We start from the raw sequence: 15,338 nt of genomic DNA, 5'->3' as shown, positions 1-15,338 counted from the left end.
TAGGTGTGGGGGGATGTGTGTGGAGGGAGGGTGGCTGTGGTGTGTGAGGGGATATGGATGTGGATATGTCGGGTTTGTGGGGAGTTGTATGTGGGGAGAGGGTACCTGGGGTGTGTGAAGGGGTGTGGGGGTCTATGTATGGCAATGCGAGGGTGTGTGTGGGTGCATGTGTATGGTGGGGTGCACCTGTGGGACTAACCCTATGAACACACACACACACCATACTGGCACAGCCCTGTGCTCCCGTAGTCCAGTGATGCAGCCAGGATCTACATGGTGCTGGACCAGTGCCAAGACAGGGAAATGGCTGGGGCGGGGCGGGACTGGGCTGCTGCATCCTGCTGATGGCTCCCCCTGGGTCCTACTGCCTCTGGCTCTCATCATCTTTGACAGGCAGCCAGGAGCAGATAAGTATTTTTTGAATTTTTTAGGGGCCCTGCAGGCCAGGTAGAATGGCCTGGAGGGCTGGATCCAGCCTGCAGGACATATTTTGCCCACCCCTGACCTAGCTGCTGCAGCATCCCTGAGGGGACCTCATGGCACCCCAGTTGAGAACCACTGATCTAGGGGCTTTGGTCTTAACTTTCCCCTGAATTGTAGATTGTGTGGGAGTGCTGAGCAAATAGATTCAAGTGTCATGCTCAATGAGTCCTGGTATCTCAAACACAAATGTAGCAATCAAGTGAAAAGAAAATCACATCTGCATGTCATAAGTAGTCCCTGGGAAATCCAATACATGTAAAGGCTCTAAAAACACAAGCCCTGCTGTGATCCAGATCTCTTCAACATACACTCTAATCCATTGTTCCTAACAGTCGGCTACAGCTCACTGATTGACACTTAGGATGGCTTCAACAAATCTCCATTGTCTCCTTGGAGCACAGCTGTTCAACCGGTGGCATGTGAGAGGTCTTTCCTGCCCAAGTGTAGGGGGGCTGGACCTGATGATCTGTAAGGTCCCTTCCAACCCCTAACAACTATGAAACATGCAACCCCCAGGCTCCTACCTAGCTGATTCTGCCCCCATTGCTCTGACTGTAGCAATAGCCAGGGTCTTGGGGCTCCTGCACCCTCCCTCAGCTTCTGCTGTCTGATCCATTCCCAGAGGGTAGGATGGAGCAGCACAGCACAGAAGCAACTCACAGCACCAGGTGAGCCAGCAGCCTGAAGCATCTGTGCAGCATGGGGCCACAGAAAAGTCAGGAGCTCCAGGTGAGGCAGTGCACAGAGTCACAAGGGGATGATTGGTGGGAGTGTCTGCTCCCATCCAACAGGGTGGTGGAGCACCCTTCCACCCACATAGAAGTAAACGAGGTTCTTTGGGCAAATGTGATATCATCTACCCAAAGGACATAGGCAGACACGGTTCTTAAATCAACACTGCTACAACCAACAACCCTATAGAGGTGGGAGTGCAGCCACCTACCTGCGTGTGTATGGTGTGCAGCCTGCATCAGAAAGAGTAAATGGAGCTGTCAAAGGGCTGCTTTAGAAGCCTTGAAAATGACAGGAGCTAGTCAGTTTTTCATGGTTGCTAATACCACAATACTGACAGCCGTATAGGCTTTTTAAGTACACCGACCTGTCAGCATTGTGCTATTAGCAGCTTGGAAATGGACTAGCCTCTGTCATTCTCAAGTTAATAGTCCCTTGCAGAGCTCCTATTAGAAGCCTTGAAAATGTGGGGAGCTAGGGGTGTAAATATCATGGAACTGATAATGTTGTATACTTAAAGAGCACTGACTGTTTATAATAAGTTTGGATAAGAGTATAGCGCTTATTCAGAGCTGAAACTACGTACTTCAACAGAGTATTCTGGACTTCAAGTCATGTGGTTCAGGAGGTAGCCCATAGCTAGCATCCAAACTGAAAGCAGTATAGCAGTAACACATAATGCTGTACTGCATCTGGCTAATTAGCATGCCTCTCAGAACTGGTTAGTCCATGGATGACCCTGCACCAAGACCGTTGCACTATACTACCTTCAGCTTTGGCTAGACTATATCAAGTTTAAGATTGCTGTAGTGGATCTTGCATTCTAGCATTGGCACCTGAAACTTGGTAATTTTCCTTAGATCATCACTCAGTTACTCTTATGAAATCCTTTTTAATGTTTTCTCAGCTACAGCACCGTCAACTATTGTCTGTACTCCACCATCCCCAGTGTTGTCTCTAACAGAAGACAACTGACTAACACTGAGGTAGGAGCCATCAATGCCTCTTTTCAAAGCACGTTGGGCTAAGATTATACCTACTGAAATTTCCAAATTGTCACTGAAGCCTTTTGTATTCAAACAAACCTAGAGGTAGAATCATAGAAAAGCAAGACTGGAACCTGCCCTTAGGAAGTCCATCTTGTCCAATCCTACTCATGGTAGGATCACGGCAGGAAATTACAGTATTTCTCCCTAGTTACAGACTTTCTCCCCAAATAACCAACTAGTGATGAACCACCTGAGATAAATGCTGATGCCAACAAGGCTCTTTACATGAGTAGTTATGCAGTTGCTTACATAGTAATGAGCAAATAGTGGTCAACTACTGGATTATACAAACCTGGGATCTAATAGCACATGCTAAAAATGTGGCCTGTTCGTGCCATTAATAAATGGTTAAAACACCCCTAAAAACAAAGTGTTTATGTCATGCATAAGTTACATAAATAGTGTGTAGTGGTAAAAGTAGCTGAAGTGACCTAGTTGACTGGAAACTTCCTCCTCTCCATCCCATCATACATGAGCCTCAATTGTATGTGAAGAGCCTCTGATGCATCCTCCTGGCTGTCATTTCCCAGAGCACAGTGCCTTGAACGGTAATAAGTATTCAGCAGACCCATGACCTTCCCATTCTCTTAATAAGCACAGTGCTTTTAGAACTTCCACACTAACCGCACCCTCCCTTTCAATTAATTAGTGATATTAAAAAGAAAATACCTAAAATATTGGGATACCAGAAATAACAGATTGAAGTTTAACCTGGTAATAATTCTATAGTTTTATTACTCAACTTCGTGTCCTTTGGCCTCAAATTTTCCATAGTTATTGTGACAAATTCCAAATTACCTATATCTATAATGTCCTCAGTACATTTAAATAAAAGTTGCCTCCCAAACTAGATGTAGCCATGGTTTTTTGTTTTTGTTTTTTTTGAGTACTGCAGCTCTTCCTGCAATGTAATAAGAGTTGTAAATTTGTCTTCCGCTTCAGGCTCGTCTTTCCAAAATTAAGCAGGTAAAATATTCTAATGGTGTCTTCCTCCTTCCTTGTATACAAATGTATTGAAGACTGTTGCTGTGGCAATAGCATCTTCTATTTTCTCTACCCTATTATTTCCATTCCTATCTCAAGTTTTTTCCACCTTTCAAGATCAAGGTCTCCCTTTCTATTTTTTCACTTTAATGGAGATGTTTGTATAGCTTTAATACATAGCACTGCTTGCAGATCTAGGAAAGGAACATTTGATAACAAGATGCACAGACTCGGAAAAAATTGGGTTTATATTTTTAAATTTTTATGTGAAGATGTTCTTAAGGATATTTAAAACTTTTTTAAAAAGAGGGATGACACATGCAACCTTGGATCAGGCTGTCTTTGAGGAGAAGCTCTGCTTTGGGACTCCCTAATAAGGCTTATTCCCCTGCCTCTCCTGAAGGACCCCTTGAATTTAGCTCTGATGGCTTCTCAAGGGGCAAGTCTGTGGCTTCAAGGCCTTGACTCTTCTCTGTCCCTGGCTTCCACAGCCATCCATACCACCCCCACCTCGGAGAGTTCCTTCTTTGCTCACCTGCTGGGAAGGTGGGGGAGAGGAGGGAAGGGGTGTTCTCCTCTTCAAAGACTGGGGGCAGGGGGAGAATCAGAATGCCACATCGCAAACAGCACAGAAGACTGCTCAGCTCCAAACAAAGTCTTTATTGTGCCAGCACCATTCCCTCTGCCCTCCCTCGGATTCAGGCTTTCCTCTCCAGCTCCCTCAGGGCCTCTTTCCTCCTCAGGCAGCCAGCCAGGCTTGCAACAAAACTGTTACAAAATTACAGTATTAACACAGCAACTAATTCATCCAATTAAATGAAACCTTATGGGAAACCTATCAGAGAGCAGTCTCTGTAGCCTACTACCATTTTCCCTAGGGTGAAAAGGGCATCTAGATGTTCTACCTATGAAATGATTTACCGTGACAGTTTACTGCAAAATGCGCCAGGCTGAGCCTCCTAAAGTGCTCCTCACAAGAACTTCAGGCTAGAACTCAGCCCACTTCGCCTCTCTGGTCACAGTCATTCCAATAGACAAAAGTCACAAAGCATTTAATGATAGCATCCTTAAAGTTATCTACAGACAGGGAAGAAGGGGTTTTCTGACTTTTGGTCACTCCTCCATACATATGAAGTGTGCCTCAAAGGGACAGGCGTCTGTTTTTGCTGCTCTAATTTTTAGTGTTAGAAATGTAATCTTGTCCACTCGCCTTGGAAAACTGTAGATAACTGGAGAGCTAGTAAGATTATGGGTCACAAATACAGAAAAGAGGACCTGAAGGTTTGTTAGACCTGCTAAGGTGCATCTCTGGAACAGGACTTTAAACTCATACTTCTGTAGTGAGATGCTTTCGCTGCTCTGCTGCCACCGTGACTGAGGCTAGGAAGAAGGATGCTTGATGAGGAAACCCCTGCTTACTTCTGCCCTTGTCCTGTACTCTGGGTCCCCCAGGAGATCTCCAGCAAAAACTAGAAAGATAAGACTTGCTCACAAGTCTTAATATTTACTAAGCAGAAAACACTTTGAGGGGTCAAAGATCTCACATTCCTTATTTGAAGATGCTGGCCCCATTTTTCTCTTTTGTTTACACTTGCTCTCTAGGGTTGTATATTGCATGGTTTGTTGGGACTATCCAGGTATTTAAAACTATGTACAGTCAGTTTTAACTCCTGAATTTCCTTGTTTGCTGGGAACCCTCTTTTGAAAATGCACAGTACAGACACTAAGCTGTAAAACAGAACTAGCTTTTGGGGGCAAAACTTCATATTTTAAAATTTTGCTATGACAGTCTTAAACACAAATTGTTATGCTAGACTAACCATATGGAACACTAGAGGTCAGAGGCTTCCTCTGCTTTTCAGTAAGACCCAATAAGAAAACACAATATAAAATTAAAATACTAGCACTCAATTCAACATGATTATAGTTGGTCAGTTAAACATCACCTCTCCAAGTAATCGTATCTGTTTACTGTAATAATTAAATGGTATTTACTTTTAACATTGCACTGCTAAGAGTAAAATGGATTCAATGCCTACAATAAGTGTTACAGCAGTTTAGCGTGACAGGAGTTACCTGAAGAAAGGAGTATCAGTTATCTGGCTTTGTACTCTTATGCTGATGCCACAGATTTAATACAGCATTCTGGATACATCACCAGAGAAGACTTTTAACTTCCATTTGATAATCAAAATCTTCCCTATAGTTTATCTGTAGGAAAGTACACCCAAGTCAAGTAATTCTCAACCTTTCTAGACTCAGCATCCCTCCATAACTTTTCTGAATTTAGTGGCACCCCATTTAAAAAATGAAGTTATTTATTACAGTGAACATCTTTTTAATCAAACTGGAAACAGTATGCATTAATAACCATATTATAATTAACGAGATACTTGAGACTGGCAATTTTGGTAAATATGTTGAATTTATGGCCAAATCGGAAACATATACACATTTCCTCTTCCACTGAAAGAAGGCTCTCTCTCATTTTTTAGTTAATTAAAGTACACAATTCCAACTTGCATAAATACAATGTTGAAAACTAATACCAGAATTTATCCAAAAGCACCCTATCATGTTTTAGTTTTGGGTCCAATCATTGCATATATTGGCAAGTTCTTCTGCCTGAGGACTGAATTCCCCTGCTTCTTGAGGTTTCGGTAAAGGGTTTTATAACCTAGTCATACTTGCAACACCTAAATCTGGGAAGTATTTTTGAATTTTCTAACAATTTCACACAATCTGATATCTCCATTTTTAATGTAGTTGTGCAGAGGAACATTTCTGGCTATCAGACAGTAACTCAAGCCTTCTAGAACCTAATGTTATCCAGTAGGGCACAAAGTTTATCAGAATAAGTTAGAATATTCTCATTTGGACCTTGCATGCTGGAATTCACTTTATTTGAATGCAGAAATATATGTCAGCAAGTTATGCTAGTTGAAAGCACCAACTATCATTGCTCAACAAATCACAAAAGTCAGATTAAGTTCTTGAGTGTAAAAAATGTTAACATTTCTTCTTTCAACTTGTGAACTCAGGACAAAACCTTGTCCCTCAATAAACATCTTACCGGCATGTTCAGATTCCATTGTCTTGCACAACCTTGAAAAAAGATGAGACTTCAGTGGCCAACTTTTAATGTAATCGACCATTTTTACAAGTTGGTCAAGCAGAACTATTAATGCCACGCATATAGTTCTTTGCAACAAGAGCTGCTCGATAAATGAAACCACATGCTGTAATAACATTGAGATTCTGTCTCTTCACAACTAAAACAAATACTTGTATTGACCCAATCATACTGGGACTACCATCTGTGCAAACACCTACACAATTCCCAAAATAAAGCCACACATTTCAAATTGGAATCCACTGTGTCAAAAACATCCTAACTGCTTGTAGACTCACTGAGTTCTTTGCAGCAGGAGAATCGCTCTATAATTTTCCCATCACCAGCAAAACAATGGAAAGCTAAAAGCTGCCATTTTCCACTTATATCTGTCGATTTATCCACCTGAAGATTGAAGGTAATAGCCATTTTAACTTTATCCTATATTTTTTTCAGTATCCTCTGACATGTCATGTACACATCTCCCAATAGGATCATTAGACAGTGGAATTTAGTCCATTTCTTTTTCAGTGTCATTACCAAACATGCTTTTTCCTATTTCTTTCCAAGGAGAAAGTATCAGTATCTTGCCTACTGTGGGATCTCTTCTGTTTAGCAATCAACTCTGCACCTCTGTAAGTAGCTGCCTATGCTTTGTCAGAAAGTTTTACCTTTTCACAGTCTGAAGTCTGTTCTTTTAGAGATTTTACAAGCCTTTTAAAATACTTCAAGCTCTTATTTTCTACATGTCCATGCTTCATAGAGAAATGGCATTTCAACTGACTAGGGATCATAGATAATTTTTCACCATAGATAACTTGTCATTGCACACAATGCATTAAGGTTGGGGATAATGCTCATCTCTGGTCCAAGCAAACCCTATGACTAAACAGCTTATCTACTTTCAGTCTCTTTTTAAAAGCACTACTTGAACTTATACTTTGTCTGGGGTATGACTGTAAACTGCATCCAACTGGAGGTCCTGGTGGCAACATGGTGGGGCTACTCGTGGTGGGATAACACCTATAAAATACCACAATGTGTTACAACCTCCAGAGTAAGGCAAGTATAGGGAGTGTCAAAACCCTAGCCCGCACTGTTTTGTGGGTACTCCTTGGCTGGAGAAAGGCTAATGGACATCATCCTGACAGAAACACACCCTCACTAAGGCATTAGGCAGTCATAGGAAGTTATATGTTGCTCTCTGGCAGAACCTACAATCAAGGCACTAAATGTCTGGCCTTTGGATTCTGTTTCAGTGGTCTATAGAGGGGATGGTAGGTTTTGGGCAGCCTCCACTCCTCCATACACTTGCCTCCATACACATTGAAGGACTTGGTATGATGGTTGCAGGACTCCATATAAGCAGATTCTCATCAGGCACCTGACCAGACCTCTTATGCGTACACTATGATCCAGAGGATAGACAGTTGCCTACTTGAACTTCCTTCAGATTTATCTGTTTCTGAATGCACAGATTCATTCTTTATATTTTCACTAGATGGGTCATCATCTTTGTTTCTTTATAACAAACTTGTCCATTAAGTCAGCTACAGCCAGAGGGGGAGACAGCCCTTGCCCTGGCACACTGCCAGTAGAGATGAGTACTTGGCACCTGCTTAAACCAACCTAACCTGCCAACTATCTCCCAGATTTGACTCCAGAAGTCCCACAGGGTTCTTAAGAGATGGGGAGAAGTGGGCAAGTCAGCAAACTGGGGCTTTGTTCAGGACTGAGTCAGTATCATCTGTTCTACAAAGGGGGCAGGGACTCAGGCATGCTTAGGAAAACAGCATGGGACAAGCCTGGTGACAACCCTACTGCAGGCAAAAGTGCCCTCATGCTGCAGCCCTTGCTAGTCCAGGTCCCCATGCACTTCCTGGAAAATTCCACTTGGCAGAAGAGGTGGCATGGCAACCTGGAGATAGATGCTGCTGCTACCAGTGGCATCACCAGGTGGAACTGTCCTGCGTGCCTGCTTCTAGGAGGTATGTAAGGGGCTGGACCACAAAGCACTCCTGCTTGCGTTACCGTTATTAGATAAACACAATGGAAGCAGGAGCACCAGTTTCTGTCAAAGCTGCTTCTTGCTCCTTAATTCAGCTCTGATGTGCCTCCTGGAACCCAAGGCACACAGTAAGTTTCATCCTGCTGCCATACCACAGCAGTAGCCTCCATCTCCAAGCTGCCTTGGTATCGCTGCAGCCAGGTGAAACTTGCCCATGCAACTTTTCTTGGTTTGACTTCAGCATACTTCCTGAAAAGTGAGACGTACAGGAAAGTTTCACCAAGACTCACGGAGTTCTTACAATTCCCCAGCTGAGAACCACTGATCCTGCTATTAGAGTTGGGCAAATAATTGCTTTTTCGGTATGGTGACCAGGATCCCAAAACATCATATTTGGTTCATATGAAACATTTTGTTTGGGGTAAGACTGGCAGTTTAATAACATATTACCTGAATGTGGATTTTAACCAAAAATTGAAAATATTTAAATAACTGTGTCAAGATGAAACATTTGGACTTTTCCAAAATGCTTTCCACTTCTTTTGACACAAACTATTCACTGAATTTGATTATGCCATCCTTTTATATTGTAATTATGGGTAAAGGGAGGTCTGGAAAATGGCTGGCGCAGAGAAGGACCTGGGCAGAGACTGAAGGAATACAATAGATGGAAATGAGTCCTGTAAGGATAGGTAGCAAACCCTAAAGAACACTGTAGGAGACCACAAGGATCTGGGCTCTGAGGGGTGCTACACCTTGTCAACAAGGCTCCTCCACCCTGCCCTCCCCACCCCACTACCACTGACTTGCTCATGGACAACTGGTGTCACCTGACTCAGGGGGGCATGTGCCCCCCATGGCCAATCTTGCCAACCGAGGGGGAGGGCTAACCGAGTCCCCGTGGCTAATCTCGCCAAGTGGGGGGGGTCCCCCACAGCCTATCGCAGCAACCAAAAGTGCCAGCAACACTTCACCTGGGGCACCTACTCCCCAGCCAGCACTTGCATGAGGGGCTACCCATAAAGGGGTGCACTAACGCTCTTAGGGGGTGCATGTGCACCCCCATGTACCCCTACATGTCACCACCAAACCTGCTCACCGATAACGTCAGGCTATGGCAGGAAAATCATGCGGGCAAACTGGGGGTGAAAGATTTGATTTGTATGAGGACCATGTAGACTGCACTGTGCCTAGAACAGGAGGCAGTAACAGGGAGTTCTAGTCTAATTCTCTGCTCCCCTAATGTTGGGGCTAACATTAGCTACCATGGACCAATTCACAATTTGCAGCAGTCTAAAATTTAATATGTTTTGGTCATCTCCCAAATCCCAGAGCCAGCCAGGGCTCAAGGAAGTCAGATTCCCTCCCTGACAAACAGGGGCTTCAGGGCTAAAAACAAGTCTCTTAAAATTTGTGGGAAAAGGGAGAACCTTCTCAATTGTACCACAAGCTTGGCAAAACCAAACCTGCCACCTGTCAATGGGGCTGTTGGGGCTGACCTGATCATATGGAATCTTGCTATGTCATAATGATGGCAGTTGCCATGAAGATGGAAGAGCAGGATGTTGCCTGGGAGATAGAGGAAAACAATCAAGATGGCAGTGGAGGAGAGGAAGTGGATAGAGCAGGGGGAAGAGGAGATGGAGTGGACAGAGAAGGGGGAGGAGAGATGGAGTGGATCCCACAGGGGTATATTTTCCCATACACCTACCCATCTCCACTGGTCCAATACCAACCTCTCTGGTCTCACCTATGCTCAGATGCCAGCCCTCAACCTGTCTGTCCTGATACTGCCCCCCATCTCTCTCCTTCCCTCCCCCTCAACGCTTGCTCAAGGGGCTATCTACAGTACATGGATTAAACTCTCCCCTGATCCACTCTAGACTGCCCCACTGTGGCTCCCAGAGACCCACCCGCCTGAAGTGACTCTTGTTAGGGTCCCTGCTGACCCTTTCTCTCTAGCTTTTCCACTGACCTCTGCTGTGTTTGATGCTGTATTTATCATTCCTTCAGTGCAGTTTGCCTTCTAGAGGCTTTTAAGATACTGCATTCTTCATGGAGATGGGGGCTTCAGAGAACCAGGGTGTTTCATGATGGATCAAAGGGCTGACTGGCTGCACCTGCCTATGAGGTGGGGAATTGGGGAATATCATGCAATCATATTAAAATAAGACTGGAGGACACCTCAGGAAGTTGTCTAATCCCACCCTCTGCTCCAGGCAGAACACTTTCTGTATGGGCCATCCCAGACCAATGCTGGAGCTTCAAAGCTTCCAGGGACGGTGAGCCTACCACTTTCCTGGATACCTGGTCCCAGCATGTAACTGCCCATATAATTAGAAAGTCAGCCAATCCTGCTGGGATTTCTCCAGAGGGCTGTGATTCTCTCCATAGCCAATCTGGAGATCCACAGCCTCAGGGGAAACCTCTGGGATAAGGTTTGCAGCTCTATGGAGAACGACAGGCACGTGTCTCATACCAACTTAACTGGCCAGCTGTGAGGTAAAGAGAAGCAGCAGAAACAGGAAATTCCTTGGGGGCTCAATCGGCTTCTTTCCTTATTTCTCTTCCAGGAAATGAACACTGAAGCCCTCGCAGGTTAGTTCTTCCTTCAGGAGTAGTGGAGTCCTTTTATATGGGGCAAAGAGACTAAAAGAAGGCATACAACCTCGTCAATGGCAGAGCTACAAGGAAACCCTGAGAGACCTGCTCTCCTTAGGGATCAGTCACTAGTGCCCACCTCCCCCCGTGGCTCAGCACTGGACGCAGACCCCCAGCGCTCGGCTTGCCGCCCCCGCGGCAGCGTCTCCCCAGCAAGAGCCCAGGCCATCTGAGCTGCAGGGTTCCCAGGGTGCAACCAGAGGTGCTGGTTTTACCTACACAGCCCAGCCCAGCCTGTCTCACCCTGGGGACCGCAGACACCCTCCCGCAGGTCAGGCCAAAACGAGCCCCACCAGCACCCGGCTGCCGGGCGAGAACCCGTGGGCACTTGCCCTGGTCTGTAGCCGCTCCTCGGCTCCTGGAGGCCTGGGACAGCCACAAGCCTCTCCTCTCCGGGCCGCCTTCAGGTAAGAGCAGGAGGCCCGAACACGGCTCGGGCGCCCCCGGCTTTGCTGGACGCCCGAAGGCGCAGTTAACGGCCACCCCGCCCTGCTCCGCCCGGCCGGGGTTGTGCGCCCCACGCGCATGCGCGAGCGGAACGCGTTACAAGCACCCCCTCCCGTCGCAATGGGGCCGCCCCCGTCCCAAGGGCTACGGAGCAGTTCACCCCATCTCACCAGAGGCGGCGGGGCGGATCGGGGCGAAAGCGAAGTGAAGGAGCCAGTGCCAGGAGCTGCCTCCGCGAGGCGATAGCTGGGGCGGGCGAGGGAGCCCGAGCCCCACCCCTCCTGGTGCCGCCTGATGACGCAAACAGCCGGCGCCGCGCCTCCTTCCGCCCAGCTGCGGGCAGCGAGCCGGACCGGAGCGGTAAGCGGCCCTCAGCCTCCCGCCTCCCTTACGGCCTCAGCGCCGCCCCCTGCGGCAGCCCAGTGGCGCTGAGCAGGCCGAGGCCTGCGAGGGGTGGGGCTGTCCTTGTCAGGGGCGGGGGCTGTAGAGGGAGGGGCCGCGCGAGTCCTCTCCGGTCCCCCCGGGGCCCCCGTGGCTTGGAGATGGGGCCGCTGCTCCCAACAGCTGGGCTGTCCGCGCCCTCCGCCTCTGCCCGGGGCATCCTTTAGCTCCTCATCAAGGTCGCTTGCGCGCGGGGAAGGCGCCCCCTCCCCGGAGCGTCCTGCCGGGATGTTGTGCGTCGGCTACCGGGGCCGACGCTACCGACCCCTTTCTGGTGCGGCCGCCTGCACATCCGGTGCCCAAGAGGTTCCGGCTGCACCAGGTTTTGCAACACTTCGTTCCTTGCGAAGTCGCATTAGGTTCTCAGCAATATCCTGGTAGAATTGGCTATCTGAATGTGTGTGCGCTTTCCCCTGGATTATTTGAGTTGAAATTTGGTATAAAAGTTGCTTTCTTAAATGTATGCATGTGTTTGAAAGCTTTCAATGATTTAGTATACAGTAGCCAAAAAAAAGTGTTGGTTTCAGAAGTTCTTCAGCATAATGTTTTGTTGTTCAAAAGTCTCTGTGTATTAGTGGATGATCAGGTACTGCAGTAGAGGGGACCCTTTAGAAATAGCCTGAAATTGAAGTTCCTCTGAGACTCTGCAGAAGTTTGGGTTGAATGAAATGATGGGGTAGGAAGAAGTTGTTCCAGGGTACAGGTTGGTGAATGACTTTCTCCTGTTCCCCCGCGCACAATGCGCACACAATTATGTTATCATAGGATGAAAGTTATTGTTTGTAGATGGGGTCTATAGTTATCTTCATTTATGTTTTGTTTGGTTTTTCCGCTCTTCTTTGTTTTGTCTCCAGTCCAACTTTCCAATATGGTCTGTTCCCAGTATTCTGCACAGGCCACTGCCTCTGCTGTTGGTGTTGCCGGATCTGGTGGGGTGCGTTGCAGTGCTACAGGGTATCTTGGGAAATGATCCATGGTTTGCTTCTCCTGACACACATGTTGGTCAGTTGCATAGAGCAGTGGTCTCCAAACTTTTTTGATCACGCGCCCTATCAGTGAAAAATTTTTGAGCACGCACCCCCATCAATAAAAAGTTTTTGAGCATGCACCCCCCATATATGTATATTTATATAAATAGAAATAGAAGTTCTAATATTTTCTTCCTGCACCCCAGTGGATCATCTTGTGCACCCCACTTTGGAGATTGGAGACCACTGGCATAGAGGCCCCATGATTTCATGAGAGTATAGAGGAGCACTGATGCATTGGTCCCATATCATATCTGTACCAATAATGTCAATTTTCCTTTTATTAGTAATCGGCTTTTTTTGGCTGATGTGGCCAATAATGTCACCGATAAATGCTGCGTGCGTGCATGCAGCTGCAGCAGAGCACAGGCGGCATGGAAAGCAGCATCCAGCTGGTAAGTCTGTTGTGGGGGAAGGAAGGGGTGTGGAGGGGGAGCAGATTGAGGCCCCTGCAGTGAGGGAAGGAGTGGGGCTGGGGCAGGGACAGGTGCTGCACATCCAGGGTGGAGCGCCGAATGGTGCCATGAGTTGCTCGTCTAGGAGATGTGGGAGGAGGGGTGGCACCTGCTGCTGTGCATGCCCCAAGAGGGCATGGGAAGTGGGGTAAGGGTGGGATGCTGCTGTGGGCTGGGGCCAGGACCAGTGCTGGGCTCTTCCTGGTAGAGGGGCTGGGCCGGGGCTGTGCTCAGGGTAGTCAGAAGTATTGCTAAGAGGGAGACTACAGGTGGGCTGCAGCCACCCCAAAATTCGCCTCCCCACTTTGTAGCAGTGCTGTTGCTGCCTGCCTCAAGCGTAACCCAGCCCAGACCCCCCCAGCTGGGAACAGCCTGGCACCACCCACAGCAACAGCCTGCCCCCACCCCACACACAGATCCGGGCAGCACACCCCTGCCCCCATGCCCTCGTGGGTGTGCACAGCAGCGGGAGCCTCCCGAAGAGATGCAGCTCTGTCCCATGCCCCCCATCCTGGCTGGGCAGCGCCTGTCCCTGCCTTGCCCTGCTCTCTCTCTCTCTCACTGTGGGGCCTCAATCTGTCCCTTCCCCCACAACAGACTTACCACTCTTTATCCTGCCGGGCCTCGTATCAGCAATTGGATCAGTATTGGCCGATATGGCTCATTAAAAATTGGCCATTGGTATTGGTCCCAAAAAATCTCTATCATTGCACTCCTATAAGACTTTTCTGGTTAAACGCTCCTATTTGGTTGCAGTACATTTGCATATTTACTATTGTAAACCTATTGTCAAGGCACTTTTGGGCATTCCTTTTTTAAACTGAACTTAATTTTCTTTTGAGTTAAGAATTATAATCTATCAAATGAGTAGTTTTAAATGCACCTGTTCCAGGGATGTTGTAAGGATTGATCCCTGTTTGTAGAGTTAATTTTGAATTCTACAGAAGAAAAGGAAATAAATGCTTTCAGCATCTACAGTTCCAATTGTAAATGCAATCTCTCTTTTTTTTTAAATCATGCATAAAGATTTCGAGTTTCTGTGCTTTGGGTTAAATGGGAGGATTTCATCTAGTAACCCTTTTATTAAGGCTCCACTAATATTATGGGCTGTGCACAGAATGAAAGTGATAAATGGATCAAGAAATAGTGCTCAGTGGTATCTGTTTCATTCATTCTTGTTGCTACCAGTTGCTGATGTCATCCAGCTACAAATGCATTACTGTAATGTGTTCAGGCATCTGAATAAAATTACAGAACAAACAGAAGCTTCTTTGTTGGAAAAATACTCTATATTTTGGGACAGTTCTGGGGTGGATGGGTAATGCTAAGTTAAACAGTTAGTGAATAAGGATTTTGTATTTACCACATCATTTAACATCCTTCATAATTAGCACATCTCTTGTTTCTTGCCCCTTCTTTAATTATCCTTCAATACTCAGCCCCTAAGTTTCTATGTTTTGTTTTATGACCTGTTTTTAAATGATGCTGTAGTGATGCATCAGTAATGAAATTCAGTTGGCCATAAATCTGTTTTATTTTGTTCTCATATTTATTGGCATATTTATAGTGTCTTGTATTGCTACTTCTTTCTTGTATTCTTTCTAGTAGTAATAACAATTTTTTCAGGTAAACTCAAAATAATAACTCCCAATATATGAAGTATTGATTTCCCGTTTACCATCATGGCTATGCCATATATCTAGTTTTAAATTTCTGTTGTATATTTATAAAGCCTTGGCCTGATGTGATTAGAGGTCTTGTGTAACACCACCTCTTCTGAGGTAGTAGTTACATCCATCATAAAGAGAGGGCTTGTGAATGAGACTAATACACAGCAGAATGTGGACATAGTCTTCCTGGACTTCTGGAAGGCTTTTGACACTGTCTCTCACCCCGTTCTCATTAAGAAACTGGGGGGCTGTGGTGTAGACACCCATA

The 15,338-nt window shown here is 46.2% G+C and overlaps 2 protein-coding genes across 9 annotated transcripts in view; one reads left to right on the top strand and one right to left on the bottom strand.

The window, feature by feature from the left end:
* The window catches only part of STRADB (STE20-related kinase adaptor beta), a 30,549-nt gene extending 18,836 nt beyond the window's left edge, over positions 1 to 11,713 (bottom strand). Inside the window, exons 1-3 of one of the 3 annotated variants that reach the window (XM_019523224.1) lie at positions 11,647 to 11,711; positions 10,848 to 11,017; positions 3,347 to 3,442 (exon numbers count right to left, since the gene is read on the bottom strand). The gene's annotated coding sequence lies outside the window, so the exon portion shown is untranslated. Of the gene's footprint in view, positions 1 to 3,346; positions 3,443 to 10,847; positions 11,018 to 11,646 lie in introns of all 3 variants that reach the window. The other 2 variants (XM_019523226.1, XM_019523223.1) reach the window with 2 other exon arrangements.
* A 30-nt stretch (positions 11,714 to 11,743) lies between these two features.
* Positions 11,744 to 15,338, top strand: part of TRAK2 (trafficking kinesin protein 2) — a 42,825-nt gene continuing 39,230 nt past the window's right edge. For 4 of the 6 annotated variants that reach the window (XM_019523222.1, XM_019523221.1, XM_019523220.1 and 1 more), the window contains exon 1: positions 11,744 to 11,836. The gene's annotated coding sequence lies outside the window, so the exon portion shown is untranslated. Of the gene's footprint in view, positions 11,837 to 12,125; positions 12,240 to 12,314; positions 12,378 to 15,338 lie in introns of those variants that run through there. The other 2 variants (XM_019523218.1, XM_019523219.1) reach the window with 2 other exon arrangements.

Source organism: Gavialis gangeticus, unplaced genomic scaffold (genome assembly GCF_001723915.1).
Source record: "Gavialis gangeticus isolate Ggan-Ray unplaced genomic scaffold, GavGan_comp1, whole genome shotgun sequence".
In the NCBI taxonomy this organism is placed as follows: domain Eukaryota; kingdom Metazoa; phylum Chordata; order Crocodylia; family Gavialidae; genus Gavialis; species Gavialis gangeticus.
Note: the sequence above shows the minus strand (reverse complement) of the source record. Positions and strands in the feature narration are given on the sequence as shown.